This window comes from Girardinichthys multiradiatus, chromosome 2 (assembly GCF_021462225.1).
Source record: "Girardinichthys multiradiatus isolate DD_20200921_A chromosome 2, DD_fGirMul_XY1, whole genome shotgun sequence".
In the NCBI taxonomy this organism is placed as follows: domain Eukaryota; kingdom Metazoa; phylum Chordata; class Actinopteri; order Cyprinodontiformes; family Goodeidae; genus Girardinichthys; species Girardinichthys multiradiatus.
The window spans coordinates 38,719,920-38,739,134 of record NC_061795.1 but is presented as its reverse complement, the minus strand read 5'-3'; the positions used below and the strand labels follow the sequence as shown (position 1 = coordinate 38,739,134).

The 19,215-nt window shown below is 37.7% G+C and overlaps 1 protein-coding gene across 2 annotated transcripts in view; it reads right to left on the bottom strand.

Annotated features, from left to right (window-relative positions):
* btbd11b (BTB (POZ) domain containing 11b) overlaps positions 1-19,215 on the bottom strand; it is a 131,171-nt gene that overhangs the window by 107,484 nt on the left and 4,472 nt on the right. The gene's annotated exons all lie outside the window — the stretch shown is intronic.

The following is a 19,215-nucleotide window of genomic DNA, read 5'->3' as shown; positions in this document are numbered from 1 at the left end:
AAGCCTAAGGACCATCAATAATTGATTTACATGATGAAAAAATGCTGAATTTCACATTTGCACATGTGGAACCATTTGCTTTTCATTTCTGGACTCTGAGGTGCTGTTTTGTTCCACTGAAATGTGTAATAATGGTTAACAATTATAACTGAACACTGAGATGAGAAAGTCTAAGCAGGGACACAGCTGGTAGATGAATCCCTTTCCTCTCCAGAGGAAAAAAGTCTGATATTCTAAATGAGATGAGGCAAAATAGGAATGGCATTTGATTAGCTAGCTCAAAGAAGCAGATGAGTGAACCAAGGAAAACATTTTTTAAAACATTTGCGCCACCTTGACGAGTCAATTCCATTAAACAATTTTGACTCAAAAAGATTCTCCCCAACATGCATTTTCAGTGTGTTTGCAGATTAACACGAAGTGATGACCCTTTTCTCGCAAGCTTCTGCAACTAATCCTCACAGAGCTTATCCTTCGCTTTACAAAGCAGACTTCCAGCTATGAGCGAGTCTGCGCAGATCGGAACTGCAAGGTGATGCACCATCATGCCAGGTAGACAACTGGCAAACACACCTGTTTCACCAACAGCAGGCCTTTCTTCAACTCCTCTCCATCCTATGAGTCAGACAGTGCTTTGATTTGCTAGCGAGAAACAGATGGGACTGAAAAAACTGAAAATTATAAAGTGGGTGAGTCATTCATAGTGGCCTTTATGCACAATTGTCCTGGTTAGAGGTGTGGGTGTTTCCCAGAAATTACTTGTGTTTATTAAATGAAAATTCACCCTCTCAGGTGAAAACAGAAAACAATCTTTTGTTGTTTCCAGCATTTTGAGCTTTTCACTTTGTATTGGTGGTTGCTCAAAAGAGCAGCTTTGCCACCCAATATTGAGCCTCAGATGTACAGGTTTGTACTTCAAAACTAGTGTGATTAATTCAAATACCATATGTAGTCCTGCATATAGTATAAAACTAACATTTATCATGGGTGCATGTGTGCATTTTCTTTCTCTTCCAGTTTGATGTGGTAGGACCAAAATGCTGAACATGGAGGCAGGCAGACTGAACAAAGTACAGAACTTTAATAACAGAAGCAGCGACAAGGCTGGGAATCCAAGAAACAAACATTAATCTAATAGAAGCAAAAAGAAAAACACCAACAACAAAATTATAATTCTGCACTGGTTGAAAGAGCCACTGAGAACAAACAGCATATAAATAAACAGAACAAATTATTAATCTGTAAGGCCAAATCCTATTTAATTTAGATGTTCAAAAAAATAAGTGGTTCTGCAGAAAAGCAGGAAGGCTAAGGGGCACAGCTTTCTGACCTTCAAAAACAGATTTTCAGCAACACACTTGGAAAAAAAAAAAAAGTTTTTTTTTTCTGCTTTTTTTGAAAGCCTCTGAGTTGTGTTAGAGAACGTTAGTGAACAAACAGCATTATGCAGACGAAGGAACACAACAGACAGGTCAGAGATAATGTGGAAATATTTAGCGCAGGGTACATTTTGAAATAAATTAAAATATGCCACGCTTTAAGAATACAGCACAACAGCAGACCTGCAAAGACATGGTCATACACCTAAACTGACGAGCAAGAAAAAGAAGCAAAGAAGCAGCCAAGGGGATTGTGGTGAATTCAGACGTGCTGCAAGGACCAAAAACTCTATGTGTGGAGGAAAACTGCACGTCTCCCTGAATGCATCATCCCTACTGTGTGTCATACTGCTGGCAGCATCATGTTGCGGGGATGCTTTTCCATAGCAGGGGCAGAGAAACTAGTCAAAGTTGATGAGATGATAGATGGATCTAAATACAAGGCAATCCTGAAGGAAAACCTGTTAAGAGTTGCTACTTGTGTTGGTCCATTACATGATATCCCAATAAAGTACACTGAAGTTTGTGGTTGTAAAATGACAAAATGTGAAAAATTTCAAGGGTTATCAATACTTTTGTAAGACACAATGTATAAATAATAATTTACCAATTGGCTGTAGATGTTGGGGCAGGATTTGTGAGTGTACCATTGTGATGGAGAAAAGGGGCCGCAGCCATTATTTTCATGCACAGCCATTTGTATATATATTGAAGCAGGTGGCCTCAAGAAAAAGAAAGATGTGTAGTAAATCTGATCTGTAACCAGATTACACGATTATTGAGGCATTGGTTCAATGAGTGCTGGATTACTAAAATATCCCATACCTATAGCCCTGGATGCAGTACTGCGGCGTAAATCTGTGCTATTATGTTATTGTGAAACTCTATGAGCAAAAATAAAAGGTTGGAAAACAAACATGCGAGAGAATTCTAAGATAATTGGTTTATATAGAGGGAAAACTGTTCTCAAAAGAGAAAACAGGGGCAGCTTGTACAAGGCTGCAAGAGTATTTTTGTTTGTTTTCTACACTCTTTCTGTTCTAAAGCTCAAATAAACACGTCCACACTTCAGCACACCTCCACACGGCCTCATGGGAAGGAGCTGAATCTGCAGATTTTATGTAAAGTCAGAACGTATTTGTATAGCAGAGAAGTCCACACAGATAGAAAGAGCACTACGAAAGACGAGAAGGTGATTCAATAGGTTGCAGCCCCAAAACATTCTGAAAACAGCAAAATGAGAAACGAGATAAGTCCAAAGAACCGTGTCTCAGCAGAGATATGCACAACTGCCTCCTTCTAGGAGTAGCTTTACATTAGCTTGCATATCTTTGTTCTTCATTTTTATTTAAGTAGCATTCTGCCAATCTGAGGTTTAATGTTATCAGGCTAACCAGCAATTCAAAATGTGTTTAAATAGTTTTAAAATAGATATACCTCTGCATTATAGGTCTTCTTGAGGTGCAGCAACCTCATCATGTATTAATATTTGATTAGCAGAAAATTTGGTACATGAATGTTTACCAATGCTGGCTTTTCCCACGACATTATGTTTTTGGCATAAGAAGGCATAAAAAAAGCGTAGTGTAAATTGTAAAATATGAAATACAATTGTTTTTCATAAAGATAATAAAGCAAGATTTAATAGTTACGATTGCATCCTGCTGCAGTCTTCTCAAAGGGCAGTTCTCCTTCCAGCTGTGATCATCTTTGACAAATAATTGGAACCAAAGCAGTAACTAGTATATGCTCCAACTGGAAAAAGCCATGAACAAAACAGACATTTACCTTCTCCTCTGGTAATCTGTACCATATGTTACTAGTTCAGATGGGGGTGGAGAAAGCTCAAAAGGAGTAGGAGTCAGAAATTGGGAGAACATCCAGCAATCATTTGTTTTTAGCACTTAAGATATGGATATGCGGATTTGCTGTTACATTATGTGTACAACTCTACCCACTCTGCACTGTAAACTACAGTTAGAGATTGTAGTTTGATCTAAAGGAGGTTTGTCATGGCTCAGAGATTGTTTGCCTCTGCAGCAGGTTTTGCAGTCAAGGCTCCTTGACTTTCAAAGCTCGGATTGACAGAACTATTAGAGCCCCGCAAGAGATGTAGGACGGGCCAAGGTTACCTCACCTCTACATTTACTGCTCGTTGGCTGATTCTGAATATGTGGAGTTAAATAGAAAGAATTGACTAAAACAAGCATGAGAAGAAGCAAGACAGAGGGAGTGAGAAACGGGGAGCAGAAATGAGACAAAAGGAAAGTGACAGAAAAGCAGCAAGAAGGCACAAACAAAAACCTAAAGTCATTCTGCTGAATCTCCAAGGCGATACAATGGGGCTGATTTTTTTCTTAAAAAACAAAATGGAAATTTGTAGTCACTTAACTCAAGCATGCACAGAGTGGTATTGAGTACGCTGTATGCACTGACACAAACATAGTCTGAAGGTCAGTGGTCTGAGCTCTCATAGGAGGTAATAGGATACTGGTCCAGTGGAACAGAATTGGTTCTGGATCAGCAAATCTAACACCCACTTAAACACCAATAAGCCCTGCTATGAGCATTTCTTTGTGTTATTTATGTGTAAGCCTAAAATGGAGATATTTGTAGGAAAGAAAATTTAACAACATAAAACATACAATACAACAGTCGATTTAGGACCACCCCATATGTATCCCAGTTTAAAAGGACTAAAATCACACATAGGAGAATCACCTGATTAAAACATTAAAGTACTTCTTACGGAGCTTTGTCGTTTTTAAACCTCAACACATTTAGTTTGGTGTGCTCCTGACTGCTTAAGTGTGAATGAACAACATGATACAATCGAAAGAGCTATCTGAGGCCTTCGGATTGTAGCATTTAAAAACTTTGAAAAGACTTTGAAATCAGTCATTTTAATGTATGGAAAATAGTTTGCAAGTGGTGGACATTCAAAACAACTGTCAAAATGCCCAGGTCTGATGATCCAAGCAAATTCACCCTGAAAGCATGCTAAAAGAACTTTCCAAAAACCCTAAAACGTCATCATGCAACCTACTGCAGGCTACTGTTGATAGGGAAGTCCACTCCATTCAATCAAAATTCAAAAACACAGTGGAGAAGTTTGTCACTGATGTCGCGTTCTGAGGTTTAGAGTGACCGAGCACAGACAAGAGCTAGGCAGCTGCATTTTTAAAGGAGTCTTCTTACTTTATTTAAAGAGTAATACAAAGGTTCTCCAACGTAGCAAAAATGTAGCAAAATCACTGCAGATACAAGAAATCCAAAAACTTACAAAGTTGATACTGGAGGAACATAGTAGGCAAAGTACATAGACGAAGGTAGGTGAACGGAGATATGAACAGGGATTTGAACGGAAGGAACCAGTGAGGAACAAACGAAAACAGAGAGCTTATGAACAGAGGGAAGTGGAGTATAGACCAATGAGAATGAGAGGTAGGAAATCAGGGGAGATGGAATACAGGTGTGGTTCTCTACAGCCTGGTGTGGACCAGGCTGTAGAGAACTGAGGGAATGTGAATAGTTGCTAAGGAGACAAGGCTAGAAACAAAACACGAGAGCTAAACCATAACATAAATCCAGAGGGGAAAACATGAGGGAAGCTATAGACAATAACATAAACAAAGGGACCTGACTACAAAAACAAAACTATAAATAACAAAACTCAGGGAAACAGATCTAAGCAAAACTATGGACGAAGATAATAAACCAAAAGAAACATAAGGACCTAGAATAATCATTAACTAAAGTAAACTGAGAAACTAAAGGGAATAGAAGAAACACCAAAACCTAATAATTAACAAAGAATCCATAAAGGAACCCTGACTGTAAATAAACAAAACCTAAACCACAGAAAGGGAACCAGGATGAGGAGGAAGAGAGAAAATAAACTAGTAAACAAAGAGTGCAGGTGAACAAATACCAAAACATAAATAAACACAGATATACTACAAGGAAGACAAGGGAACTAGAAAAACAACAAACATAATAATAGTCATAATCATAAGAAAACCATAACAAGTAATAGAAAATAAACTACTAAAAGAACTTAGAGAAATTCCAAACTAATAGAAAACACAAGACCACAACAAAACCAAAGATGTCGCTTTACGACAACTGAAGGCAAAGAAAAACATGAAGTCCAGACTAAAGTTGTTAGTGAGAACACAGACAAAGACCAGGACTCCTGCAGTAAATTTTATGGAAAAGACTCACAAAGAAAGGGATGGCAATTAGAAAGGTTTTAATGATGTGAAATTACATGGTTATTTCTTTGGCGCTCGGACCTGTGAGGAAGACATGAATGCAGAGAATGACATGAGCTAAGATGATCATTTGTAAGGCTTAAATTTAGAGATGTCTTCCCCCTGATCCGACACTGGTGGTGGATTGGCGGCCAGGCAGCGAGGATGCCAGGAGTAGATGTGAAGGAAGATGGTGGAGGTGGAGTGGAGGAGGGATGAGCTCGGCTGACAAGCGAGGATGAACACAGCTGAAGGTCCTTTAAAAGCAAGGCGTCGGAAGGTGATTTGATGGAGAATCAGATGGACAGGATGCTGATTGGAAGGCCGGGAGACGCACAGAAGAGTCATTGGAAGGTGGAGACGGTGAGGGTGAGTCTTTCATTCTGAATTTTCGTTTAAACTCCATATTAGGCTAAATTGAATTGTGTGGACACCAGAATAGAGGAAATATTTGGCAAATGCAGCATTCCAGGAAAATAACCTTAAACTCGGAGGTGTCAAGGTGTGTGGATGCTCTGCCAGTAGGACCTAGTCAGCCCACCATCATAGGGTCCAACATGAGTCCTGCTGTTTATCAGAAGGTACTTATGGAAAAAGGAGGACCATATGTAAAAAAAAAAAAACAGCTGAAGCAGAACCAGACCCTGCAAAGTATACATGCAAGAAACCCCTCAAACATCTCAGGTGAAAAGTGTGGCAGAGACTGAGAGACAAGAATCTCACTGAAGTTATTTCAGCAATTGGGTATTAGGCCAGCCGTTAAGGGGTAGGGTGTTGTAGCTTGAACTTCAGCTAGGATGTATAACTGTGTTGATATTGTTTAATGAGCGCAACAAGGTTTACTTTTGGTGTTTGACTGGAAATAAATCACTTAAGTAAATTTAAAAGGATTAGACATCAACATGTGAACACTAGTGTAAAAATAACATAATATTTAATGACTTTGTAGATAATTTTGTGTCTTCTCTTTGAGGGAGTAGAGATTAGTTTGGGTGCAGATCATTACACTCCTCCTCCATTTTGTACTTTTGCAGTTTGGGTGTTTTCATGCACAATTATTTTTAGGTACAAAAAAAGCTGCCTGTGATGTTAAAACATCTCCAGTTTAAAAAAAATCAAAGCAGCTCATGTAACCACAACAGAAGTCAATATTATTTATTACAAAGAACTTAGTAGGTCAAGGCTCATAACAATGACAGAAATGTTTTAGGCAAATCAGGGCAGACAAACTACCCCAATAAAGTGGAGTAACAAGGTACAATATTATAGGGCTTCAAGTGACTGCTGTCTTTATACTGCCAACCAATAACCACAGACTTTAGTTCACTCTGAGTCGTCATTATTTAGAGAAGTAATTTCCAATTCATCAGTGTGAAGATGCTAAAATAACTACAACTCCTTTAATCTTTATAAGGCTGGCTTTTGGTGTCTAAAAACCTCACTTTAAATGCCACTGTCACTGAAGAAATGCAATCTGTATATTTTGGTAAAGCATACAGTTTAATTTACTTTTCAACCGTCACATAAATGTGCAGGATTAAATTATAAGCTATGATATTTTCCATCCCATGCATAACATTGTACCGGCACCCGAAAACCTATTCAGTGAGTGCACAAAGGAACATGTTTATTACAATTACAATATGCATTTATTTTAATCATTTTAAATGTGATTTTTTTTCAACTGTGTAAACATACTTAAAATAAAAGTCTCTTTATAGTTTTTCTTTATTATTATGAGATTATGGGTTTTTTACATATCCTTTTTTACATATCGGGGGTGCGAATATATGCGGAGGCCACTGCAAGACCTCAGAATGTAGCGACTTTTCTTGTAACTGTCCCAACTGCCTTCTTCACACAGAAGTGACAAAAACACACTCAGACAGATCTGGGATTTTCCTGGGCAAGTAGCTTCTGATTTATAAATGCTCCAGGTGAAGCAGGCCATTAGACAGTGGGCATGTTCAAGCTCACGTTATCATGTGTGGCTGTTTTTTCAGACTTTAGGGTTCTACATTTCAATTTGGGCCCAACCCACTGAGCAGCACGGAAGGGTTCTGTATCAGCACAACAGACGGCAGCAGTGATAACCATACACTGGTTACCTACCCATATATCTGAGAATATTTGTGTCCTCCAGTGAAAACAGAGGGTGAAAAGTGTGTGTAATTCATAATAAGTTAGGAGGAAAGTGTTTACATCTGCCACAGGAACAATATCTGTCCAGTGTTAATACAGTTCTGTATTGCTCTGTGTTCCTCATGTGCAGAGGAACCTGAAATAACTAAAGTTCAGCAGCTCACAGCCACTAAAGAAGTCCCACATATGTTTGCACCCACACAGCTAAGCATGCTGTAGCCAAGAATTAGTGAATCTTGCTGAGTTTGACATTGGCAACTCAGGGAGGAAACTAGTAAGAATCTTCCTCAACTTGGGTATCTTCTAATAATGATGAGGACACCCAAAGATTTATTGAGGGAATATAATCATAAATCCGTAAAGGAATGGTTTGACATTTTCAGATGAAATCCCATCATTCTTTTAACTTGATTAGACCCACGAGTCTTGCTAAGAATAACACAAAACAGATAAAGCAATTCTCTGTAATATTTAGCATAATATGAAACAGCTGGTTTGTGTTTTCTTTCTTGTTAGACAGATGTATACAAGCTACTGAACATTCTCATGTAATCAACTTCATTTAAACCCCTACAAAATAATGGAGATTTTACATTTCAAATAATTACTGAGAGCTTATCTAAGATTATCTCAATATTTATTAGCACTTACACAGTGAGCAGGATACAACGCAAAATTTTACTCAGACCGTCTGATTTGGTCAGATGAGACGAAGGTTGGGATTTGTGGTGGGTTTGGGATAAAGCATGACAGGAATGTGTAGAAAAGCACCTCATGGCCACTGTTAAGTAAAGTGAAGAATTTGTGGTGCTACGGGCGTGTTTCTTCTCTAAGTGCTGTCCTGTTAGCAAGGGGTGGGGGTGTACAAAGTATTGACAGTAGGGGTACCGATAATTGTGCCACCCATGATTTCAGTTTTGTGTAATATTTCAGTGTGAGATTATGCTACTGCACTATAAGATTTATTTCCTGTTTTTTCTGATCTTTACGAGGTTTGCCAACAGGTTTGTCTGGGTCTGTAAATATCTGTGTACTTGTATGTGCTAAAGCGCAAACAAATGTATATATGTCTTAATACATACCATCATGTAGCTTCCTTTACCATACGAGACAATTGATCAGAATTTAATTTAGCTCGCATGAAAGAAAGAAAACAAGTCCAAAGTTTGTTTACTGCGATCTACACTGTAATTTCCAGGCCAGACTGGGTGCTATTTAAGAAGGATCTTTTCACTTTATGTAAGAAACGGTATTTGGAGCTCCAAAAGAACGAAGTGTTACTGACCCATCCCCGAGCTAATCCACTTGCTGCTACTTGTTTGTCCAGACTTTCTCTCTCGCTATAAAAAGACAGAGACACCGCTTGTCTAGGTCTCATCTGTCACCCACAGCCTCTCTTATGGATTTTCCTGTTTAGATCCTTGCCATCTGTGTCTGTTTCTTTTCTTTCTATTTTTCATCCAAACTCAACATCATGAACAACTCATTCATGACTTTGGCTGTGCAGTGCAGAGTAATTGTTCATCTACTCTAGTGTCGTGTTATTCATCAAAGTAAAAGCTTATTCAGAGAAACCAAAAAGTAATGGTAAGCTTCAAGAAAAACACCAATATTTTTTCTTTCTGCAAGGAAATAATTTACTTTAAAAAGAGAGCTAGAGTTGTGTTGATTCTATGATAAAAATAGAGGGACATTTACACTGGCGGTAAATGCATAATTCAGGGTGATTTGAAAGCAATTGTTGGGTTGACAGTGTTAGGTTTATAATGGGGAAAATCATATTTTGGTGTAAAAGGTCAAGCATGAAAATGAGAGGAAGCTCCTAAATTATTCTTAGCTGGATCAGTTCCAGCAGTGAAATTACTTAGAACAATGACTCTGAGCTTTTTACCCCATTATTGACCATAATTGGGCCGGTTTGCAATGTTCCTTTCAAGGGCAAAGCTCTATCAAGTTTACACTCAATGACTGGTGAATGGTTGTGTGTGTGCTGTGTAAAATGCTGCACTCGTTTGAGTAGCACATGGATAAGAATGATCCTAATGGTAGTCCACAAGCTGCACATATCATAACACCCAAAGAAATAAGGTAGATTTGTGCAACAGAAAGGATTTACAGGAACAGCTGAGGAGCATAGAAAAAGGGATTGTTACAGAATTGAAAAAAGACATGCAATCTATTGCCGGCATTCCCATCTGGGTGCAGGACTTACTGTATTCAATCACTTGTCACCCCTTAATCAACTGGAGTAAACTTGGCTGGTGTTCTCCCTCGTTGTAGCAGACTCTGTCTCATCAGCATTTGTCATTACACTCAGAAACACATATTTTATACCACATCCTCTCCTGAGCCTTGTGTGAGACTGAGTGCGCCATTACACAGCAACTATGTGTTGCTGTGTAATGGTTTAACCTGGCACAGATATGTTTTACTAGACATAATAGAGAGCGGTTTCCACTGGTACTGAATGGTACTGCTGCTGAGTGAAGTCATTCCTGTTTGCCTGCTTTCACCACATCACATGTCCACCAAGCGTCCACCTCACACAACACAGATAAGCAACAAAAGACTTGTGAGGGTACCTCTACTTAATTACCCCAGAAAAAGGCTCTTAAAAGAGAACAAACAGTGTAGCGTAATTATTCTAAAAGCACACACATCATACTCTTGACCATGTGCCCTGATACCATCTAAAATCAGTCTTTTCTCACATTTTTAATGTTGACTTTAAAAGGAAATCCCACCTGGGTTATGCATTTCAAACCGTAATGTTCCTATTGTTTCCAAAGGATGTGCTTCAGCACAGTAATTTACCATTGTTTTGGGTGGCCACTTTGCCTTTATGCTTTCCAGAGTGGGTTAACCTCAGGAAGGTGCATTCCTTGTGCTGACAAAATCGCACATTAGTGACAGAGAACGTGAGTTCTGGGCAAGAAAAAGCAAGAGTGAACAAAGTACAATGCCACAGAGCAGTGAGACAGTTGTTCAAATCATCTAAAATTACCCTACCGCAGTATAACATTTCACAGGGTCCTGGCAACCGCAACAAAAAGGTGCAATGATTTGATGCGCATGATTTTGCAAGTTTTATAAGCTAGTGTGCAAAAGGTGAGACTGTGAAAGATGGCATTATTAACAGAGTTTAATAATCTGTAAGTGATTAAAATGCTGTAATAAATTTGAAATACTTAATAAAAACCTGTTAATATAATCACATGAAAAAGTAAGTACAGCCAGGTACTAGTTACCTGGTAAGTTCTCTAAAGTAACTTCTATGTGCCAGGAAAATATCTGGTAAATTCCATGAAAGTTCCAGAAAAGTACCTGTTCACTTCCGAAAAGTAACCTGTTAAGTTCCAGAATGTACCTGTAAGTTCTGTAAAAGTGATCAATAAGTTCATTGAAAGTTCAAGGAAAGGGCCTGGTTAGTTCTGGTAGTAACCTCTAATAACCAGGAAAGTAGTTTGGAAGTTCCTGGAAAAGTACCAGAAAAATACCTGGTTAGCTTTGGAATGTAACTGAGAAAGTACCTTGTTATTACAGGAAAGTAACCAGTATGCTCCATTAAAGTACTTGGTAAGTACTGTAAGTTTCTTGGTAAGTTGTGGGAAAGTAACCAGCAAGTTCAATGAAAGTTCCAGAAAAGTATCAGCCAAGCTTCAAGAAGGTGAATGGCAGGTCTAGTAAACTAACTTAACTTACCATACTAGAGAATATGGGAATATGGTATATGTTATATTAAATTCTACCCAAAGTAAAGATGCAAATATCCCTCTGATAAAAAACAAACACCACATCTCAGCACAAATACCTCATTAACTGACAATCTTGGTAGTGTACGAGGAATGACTTTGACCCGTTTTGGAGCCACCTGTAGATACTTTGAAGTCTACTAAGAGCTCCTACCAAAGTACCAAAGTATTGTAGTATCAGATATGAGGCCTTCGGACCAACAGCTTGAGCTGATTTTCGGATTTCAATGATTCCAAACACAGCAGCATTGGAAAAAAACAGGCAAGGTGTAAAAGTTGTCCAGTCAAAGTCCAGACCTCAGCCTGATTGAAATGCTATGGGAGTGATACTGAATCTCCACAGTTATGGGAAAGACATACAAAAAGCAAGTACATGTTTTTGCTGCTAAAGATGATTCTCTATCATCTCTGCAGGACTTAGCAGTGTGTTTAATGCATAATTTAAAGTTATTTTCCCCACACAATCTAAGGTAACCATAACAAATAAGCATGCTATCTCTCACATATTTTTGGATGTGAACAAAATTTTGAGTCACGAAGTTAGACTTTTGTACTCTTCATACTTCATTCACATTTATTATCTGTCCATTTGAAAAATATAAGCAACACCACCACCAAAACAACATAGGTTTTGCAAACAAAACCTTTGTTCACTTGACTTCGAGGTACAAGAAAAAAAGAAGTTTACTATTTCAAACAAATCACCATCGCCTTAACTTGAAAGTCATGTCACAACTGTGAGTGAGATTGAAAATCTGTCCTCAGGGTGAGACAGATCCCTGAGCATTGGATATAATGTTCCACTTAATTTATTTTCTGTGACAAGCACACGCCTTCAGGAAGATTAAAGAATCCCCGTGTCCTGGTTCTGATAGGAGTCAGAAGACGTATTTCACCATATAGAGCAGTTTCCTGTTCTGACAGGAACTCACAGCTGAAGCAGGGAAACCCAACACCCACTTGCAATGTAACACTGAGTCAGACATGGTGAGAGGAGCCCCTCACGTCTTGATGTTTATCCGTATATGGTGCTGTGTGTTTTGGGTTTGCGTGTAGTGGGGTGGCTGGCATATGGTGGACGTGCCAAAAACGTGACTCGAGCAGTAGGTAAAAACAGACTTTATAGAACACAGTAATTATGGATTCTATGTTAAAGCCTGACGTATCAATTCATGAAGCAACCAAGAAAAAGCATTCTCACACTGTGTTTTAAATTGATGAAATGCAAACAGAAAAAACCCATGCATATTTTATAATGTACTATATATCCAGTGCCTTACCAATAGTTTCACATTACAAGGAATAATCAAACTTTTACGCTAACTGACAATGAAAAAAATTATTCCTGCAAGAAAGCATTGTTTTCTGCATTGATATATAATAAGCTGCCTATATAATTTGGCCTCTAACTTACAGAGGTAGATAATTCCCTTACTGTTTCAGACTTAATGGTTTGCTATAGTATCTACCTCCTAGACGTATTTTTCTATGTATACAATATGGTTATAAAGGTAAAACAAAAAGCAAAATTTCTAAAATTAAAATATCCTACTATAAAACAAAAACAATTCAAATATATAAATATAAAAAATATGTCTTCTGATAAAGTTTATTTATAGAAAAAGGGACACTGCTTGATCCACAGAACAGATTTATATGCAAAACATGTCTATACAATCCCTTAGAGATTTCTTCTGTTTTTACACTTTGTCACACCTAAATGTTTCAGAAAATCAAACAAATAACAAACAAATAGTTAATATCAGGCTAAGAACCCGGATAAACACACGAGGCAGTTATCAAATGCTTATTCCATTTATGAATGGAAAAAAAAAAACCTGTGTGAAAATATATATTTCCCCCCTTGTTAGATCTGAAAATATCTGTTATTAACCACAATTTTGAGTTTCATTTCAGACCTACAGGGTCCAGAAATCACTGAAATAGAACCTGTCTGACAACATGACGCAGGCCATAAGATCTAAAAAGAAGCACATCATGCAATTTTCTTAAGAAATGTAAGAAGAAATGAGAAAAAAGTCATTTAAATCTATCAGTCTAGAAAGGGTAACAAAACCTTTCTGTCTTTTTGACTCCAGTAAACCACAGTGAGAGCCACATTGAAAAATCATGGTACTGTGGTGAACCTTCCCAGGATTGACAAACCTACCAAAAATGCTCCACAGGCATATCCACAACTCATCCAGCAAGTCACAAAAGAACCCAGAACAACATCTAAAGAACTGCCAGCCTCACATTCCTGAGTTAAGGTCAGTATTTATGATTTAACAAAGGAAAGAGACTATGTAAAAACGGCTTCCATGGGGGACTTCCAAGGTGAAAACCACTTCTGACCAAAAGGCCTGTCCCACATTTGCCAAAAAACAAAACAAAAGGTTTTGTGAACAGCCTAGGAAACATCCATACACAGCTCTGATAAATATGCCTTTAATGTTCACAAATCCTGCAGTGTGGCTGAAATTAAACAATTCTGCAAAGAAAATTAAACCGAACATCTTCAACGGAAATATAAAAAACAGATCAGTTACTGCTACCAACAACAAATAATACTTTCAAATTTCATATTTTGTTTTGGTTGCCTTCACAGACTCCTCAGCATTGGTAATATGTTTGAGGTCTGCTGAGAGCTCTTTAGGGCTTGGAAATTTGATTCCACATGCAATCAAAGTACATTGATCAGGCATAATAAACATGACCACCTGCCTAATAGTGCCCACTTCCAATTTTGCTGAAAAAACAGCTCTGACCAGTAAAGCCATGGACTCCACTAGACGCTGAAGGTGTTATTTGGTATCCTGCATCAAGATATTGACAGCAGATCTTTTAGGTCCTGTAAATTGTGAGGTATGGCCGCACATCATATCCCACAGATGTTAGACAGGATTGTGATCTGGAAAATTTGAAGGGCCAAGTCAACACCTCAGACTTGTTCTTGTGCTCCTCAAACCATTACTGAAGTATTTATGCTTTATTACAGTGTGCATTATCAAGGTAGAAGAGGCCACAATAGTTTGTGAATATTGTTTTCATGAAAAAGTACACATTGTCTGCAACAATGCTTAGTTTTTCAAAGTATTCAAAGGCCAAAGCTATCTGAAATATTGTGATACTTCAAGATAGACAGTGATAAATGGAGGTCTTGACACTGTAAGTTGTGTTACAAACCACAGCAGCACAAGCCCCAAATAATTTTACTTTATCCCATTTTAATCACTTTTTAATGTCAGGTGCGGCGTAGCAGAGGACCCCAGAATGCAGACAAGCAGGAAGCATCATAATGTATAATATAATATTTAATAAATGGAACTCACTTGTGGGTGGTGGCAAAACAGGCATGGACAGGCAGGCAAAACAGGCTTGGCATAAACAGCATGAACTGAACAGTGAAAATGTTTCCGCGAGGAATGAACAAAATGATTGTGTATATATGGAGGGTGGTACAGGTGAAACGAGAAGACTGATTACATGATGCAGGTGGACCGAATGAAGCTGATTGCAGGTTGACAGATGCAGGGAGAACAAAACGTGACAAGGGCAAAACAGAAATCCAATAATACAAACTAATCGGGAAAACATAACATATAGAACATGAACTAGAAAACAATAAAAAACTAAAGCACAGCCAAGAAAATACTAAACAGAAACAAGATCCAAAACTTAAACTAGAAATATGAATAACTAAAACCCAAACACCCTCAAATCATGACATTTAACTGTGTAGATAAGGTGCCCATCTAAATTTATCACATCCCGTTGGAGTTGCACTCTGAACTGTGACCTATTTTTATTTATTGTTAGCTCAATGTCATCTTATTTGAATTTTTGAAAACTATGGGTTTTTAAGTTGTAAATACATAAATAATAATGTGATGCTGGAAGTAGCCCTTCATACATGTAATTCATATTTTAAAGTGTAACATGTTTCCATTTTCTGTTGTGATTTGCAAAGAATTAGAATTTTTGTAAAAATAAATAATAACATTTCTTTTTGGGAGGATACATAATTTAGAATAATCAACTAAGAAAAAGATGCTGATAAATTATTCGAAAAAAAAAAAAAAAAAGATTATTGGCAGCCCCACCAAATCAATTAATCAGTCAACCTTTAATTATATAGCGCTTTACACACCCAAGTGACCAAAGAGCTGTCCAGGTCCAAAGTATCACAATGCCTCCATCAGAGATAGCTTAGAATGGGCACCCTGAAAGGTCTGTCTCATATGAAACCAAATGTAAAGCACAGTGAATTCTGGCATCTTTTACTTAGAACCAACATTTACCTTTACAGTTTGAGCTACAGTAACTCATCTTTTTGATTGGTCCACACAAGCCAGCCTTCTCTCCCTACCATGCACTAAGCGTCAGTTGCTCATTTCTCTATTGCTGGTTCACCGCTGTTACTTTCTTGGACCACTTTTAATAGATACTGAAGACTGCAGAACAGGAACGGCCTAAACTTGACTGTTCATCCTGCTTCTAACACATCCAGTTTGAGAATAAATGTTTACGTGCTGCCTAATAATCCCACCTGCTTACAGGTGTCAGAAGGAGATCATCAGACAATCAATGTTATTCATGTCACCGCTTCATGGTCTTAATGTTATGTCTGATCAGTGTACGCTGGATGTTCAGGGGTTTAAATAATAAATAGTTTCACCTTTACAAAATCTTTAATTAAGTCCTAATTTATGTCCCAAATTAGTTAAAGTGCTAAACATGTCATTTTTTTGTAATTTGTAATTGTTTTGTTTAAATAATCACCTTGATAAAAAGAATGAAGGAAGAACAAAACACTATCAGATTTCAATAAGGATGAGGCATTTGCTTGTTCAAGTTTATTTGAAATTGTTCAGGGTGTGTACTTACTTTTTTCCCTTGTAACCTCATTATAAAGACAAGACAGGAAGGCACCTGCTGCGGTGACATCCTTATTGGATTTGTGACAACACAGAAATGGAAACCGTCTTTGGTGGATGAGATGCAATAAAGATATTCATAAATGCCTACTCACATAGCTGGGTCACCAGCGCCATGGCCTAATAGTAAAAAAAATCACCTCAGTAACTCCCACTTGACAAATGGAGATAAATAGAATGAATGGAGCAATATACGGTTCAATTCGGCGCGCAGAAACTCCGTTAAGGTCAATCCAGCCTCTGCTTTACTGATTCGGCTTTGGCAGAAGGACAAAAAAGTGACAGCGTTGTAGCCTTCTCTCCCACTGAAGATGAAAGCAGAAAGGCCATTTTAAAATTCAGGAGGTCTGACCATTTCAGAATAAATCTTCCATTTTTTAACATGTTGGCAAATAATTACCTGGCAGTCATTATATAAACAAGAAATTCCCACATCAGAATAAAGATTGCGAAATGACTGGGTTGTTTTGCTGTGTTTTTGTGTCTTGAGACAATATTTGTTATGAATTGGTGCTATGTAAATAAACTGAATTAAAGTATAATAAATTACATTGAAGTGAACTGTTCGATACAGAGCTGGCCTAAGGTTGTATGAGGCCCTGAGCAGAATTTCATTTGGGGACCCACCTCAACATTAGCCCACCAGCCACCACAGCCCCATTAACCTCCCTGGTATTGTATCCATGTTTGATCAATTTTTAATTTAGCATTTAACACAACTTGTAAGACTGTTAACTAGTGAGTTAACAATGTAATAAATTGACTGCATGACTGGAGAGTTTTGCTTGATCTGTTTGTTAAGAGAAATTCTACAAAGATAAGCTCAAAATATAACAAAGAGCACTTAACTCAGGATGTAAATTATGAGGTGGTACAGTCCATTATTTTCTTTTTCTTTTCCACTGTGATCTTAAATGCATCATATTTGATACCCATATTTCTGAGACCTCAACCTCTTAAAAAAAGTTGGTACTTTTCTGACACGCTTGGTGAATGAAATTCAATTCTAGTCTTATGGCCTCTGATGGGGGATCTTAGTAGTACATATGACAAGTGCCAGTTTTATTCAAAGTTTCTGATGGCACCCAACTTCTAAGTGGCACAGATTTTATGGAGTGCAAAGTCTTTAGGAACTGTTGCAGAAAGTTAAATGTATAAAAAACAAAGATTATTTTTGAATCTTTATACTGACATACAGCAAATAACATTTTGTAATGTTTTGTGGTCAAACTGATGAAAATTGTAAATTGTTTTCCCTATAAGAACTGCTTATGCTCTACATTTACCAACAATCTCCTGTATTCTCTATATGTCCAGGCTACATAGTAGGGTTGTAAGACAGAAGCCCTTTCCTCTAAATAATGCATCAAAGTCTGATTAAAGTCTGATTAAAATGAATGAATGTTGTGAGATAAAATATACTTGAAATGTTGTGCCAAAATTTCAAATTATAGGTTTGGCACAAAAAACATTCAGTTTCACAAAAAAAAAAAAAAAAAAACACCACTACCCTTTGGTTTCTGGCAGCATGTTCAGAAGTCACACACAGCCCATGATCACACTGGATTGACTAGAATGATGAAATGATCTATAAAGAGGGATTCATAGTTTACGGAAATACGAACTGGATGTGGCTAGAGTTCCAGTTGCAAGTCGGAAAACTGGGAGTATTTATTAAATGTGGTAGTCAATTACCAGGCAAACTGTTAATGGTGAGAAAAGATAAATATTTCTTTTGCATTTTATGCATTTAAATTCTAAAAGAACATGATCACAAATAGTTGCTGTACAATATGTGCAATTGGTTTAATGAGATACAAATAATCAGCCATGTTGGATTTTGACGTCAAGGTTTCCCTGGACCTCTGACTTTCCAAGTCTGCCACTTATGAAGAATTCAGACTTTAAGGGCAAACTGCAATTTTTTTTTATGACTTAGAACTAGGAAAGTTTGAATACTAAGTACAAATGGAAACCGCGTTTCCTGGATTGAATAAATCCATTAGATTTTTACCAACCTGACGTGTTTGATGTTAGGTTACTTTGTGAGTGGAGTGGGGTCAGCCTTTAGAAGACTTTTAACTGAAAACTCTCAAAAATGACATGAATACATTTGAGAGCATCAACCAAACAGCAACAATGTGAGTCAAAGCAAAACAATGACTAAAAGCTACTTGAAGCTGAGAAAGGAGTATCAGGTTCATAAGCAAAGGCAACCTTTCACTTTATACTTCAGAATTTATTCCACTGTTAGAGCAAAGAGTTTTGTTCTATGTGACACTCTGTCACAAACATGGGTTATGTCGATATTCTACATGTTCCAGATGTTTCATTTGCAACAAATTCCTGTTCAGTGTTCCCCTGCACTGATGAATGACGTCCACACCATTTCCAGAGGTGGATGCTTGGATACTGGCCAGGCTAACTATAGAGTTCCCCATGCACATTAAAAAGACAGCAAAGCAGAGCTCATACTCAACACGTTGCATTGATTTCTAACTGCATGGCATTTGTCTCTGGATTGTTGTAGTGTTTGTCATAATATGTGAGCAGTGTGTACGTTTAATATGAGCTGTCCAAAAAAAGTTTCACAATTGTGCACTGCTCTCAGTAGTTAGAAATGGAAACGTGTGTAACCCAGCTGACATATAAAACCAATGGAACAGCTACGGTAAACTGTCCTCGACACAATGATAGGTTCCTCTAAGAGATTCATAAAAACAGTAAGAGTCTTTCCAGCTTCCTGTATGTC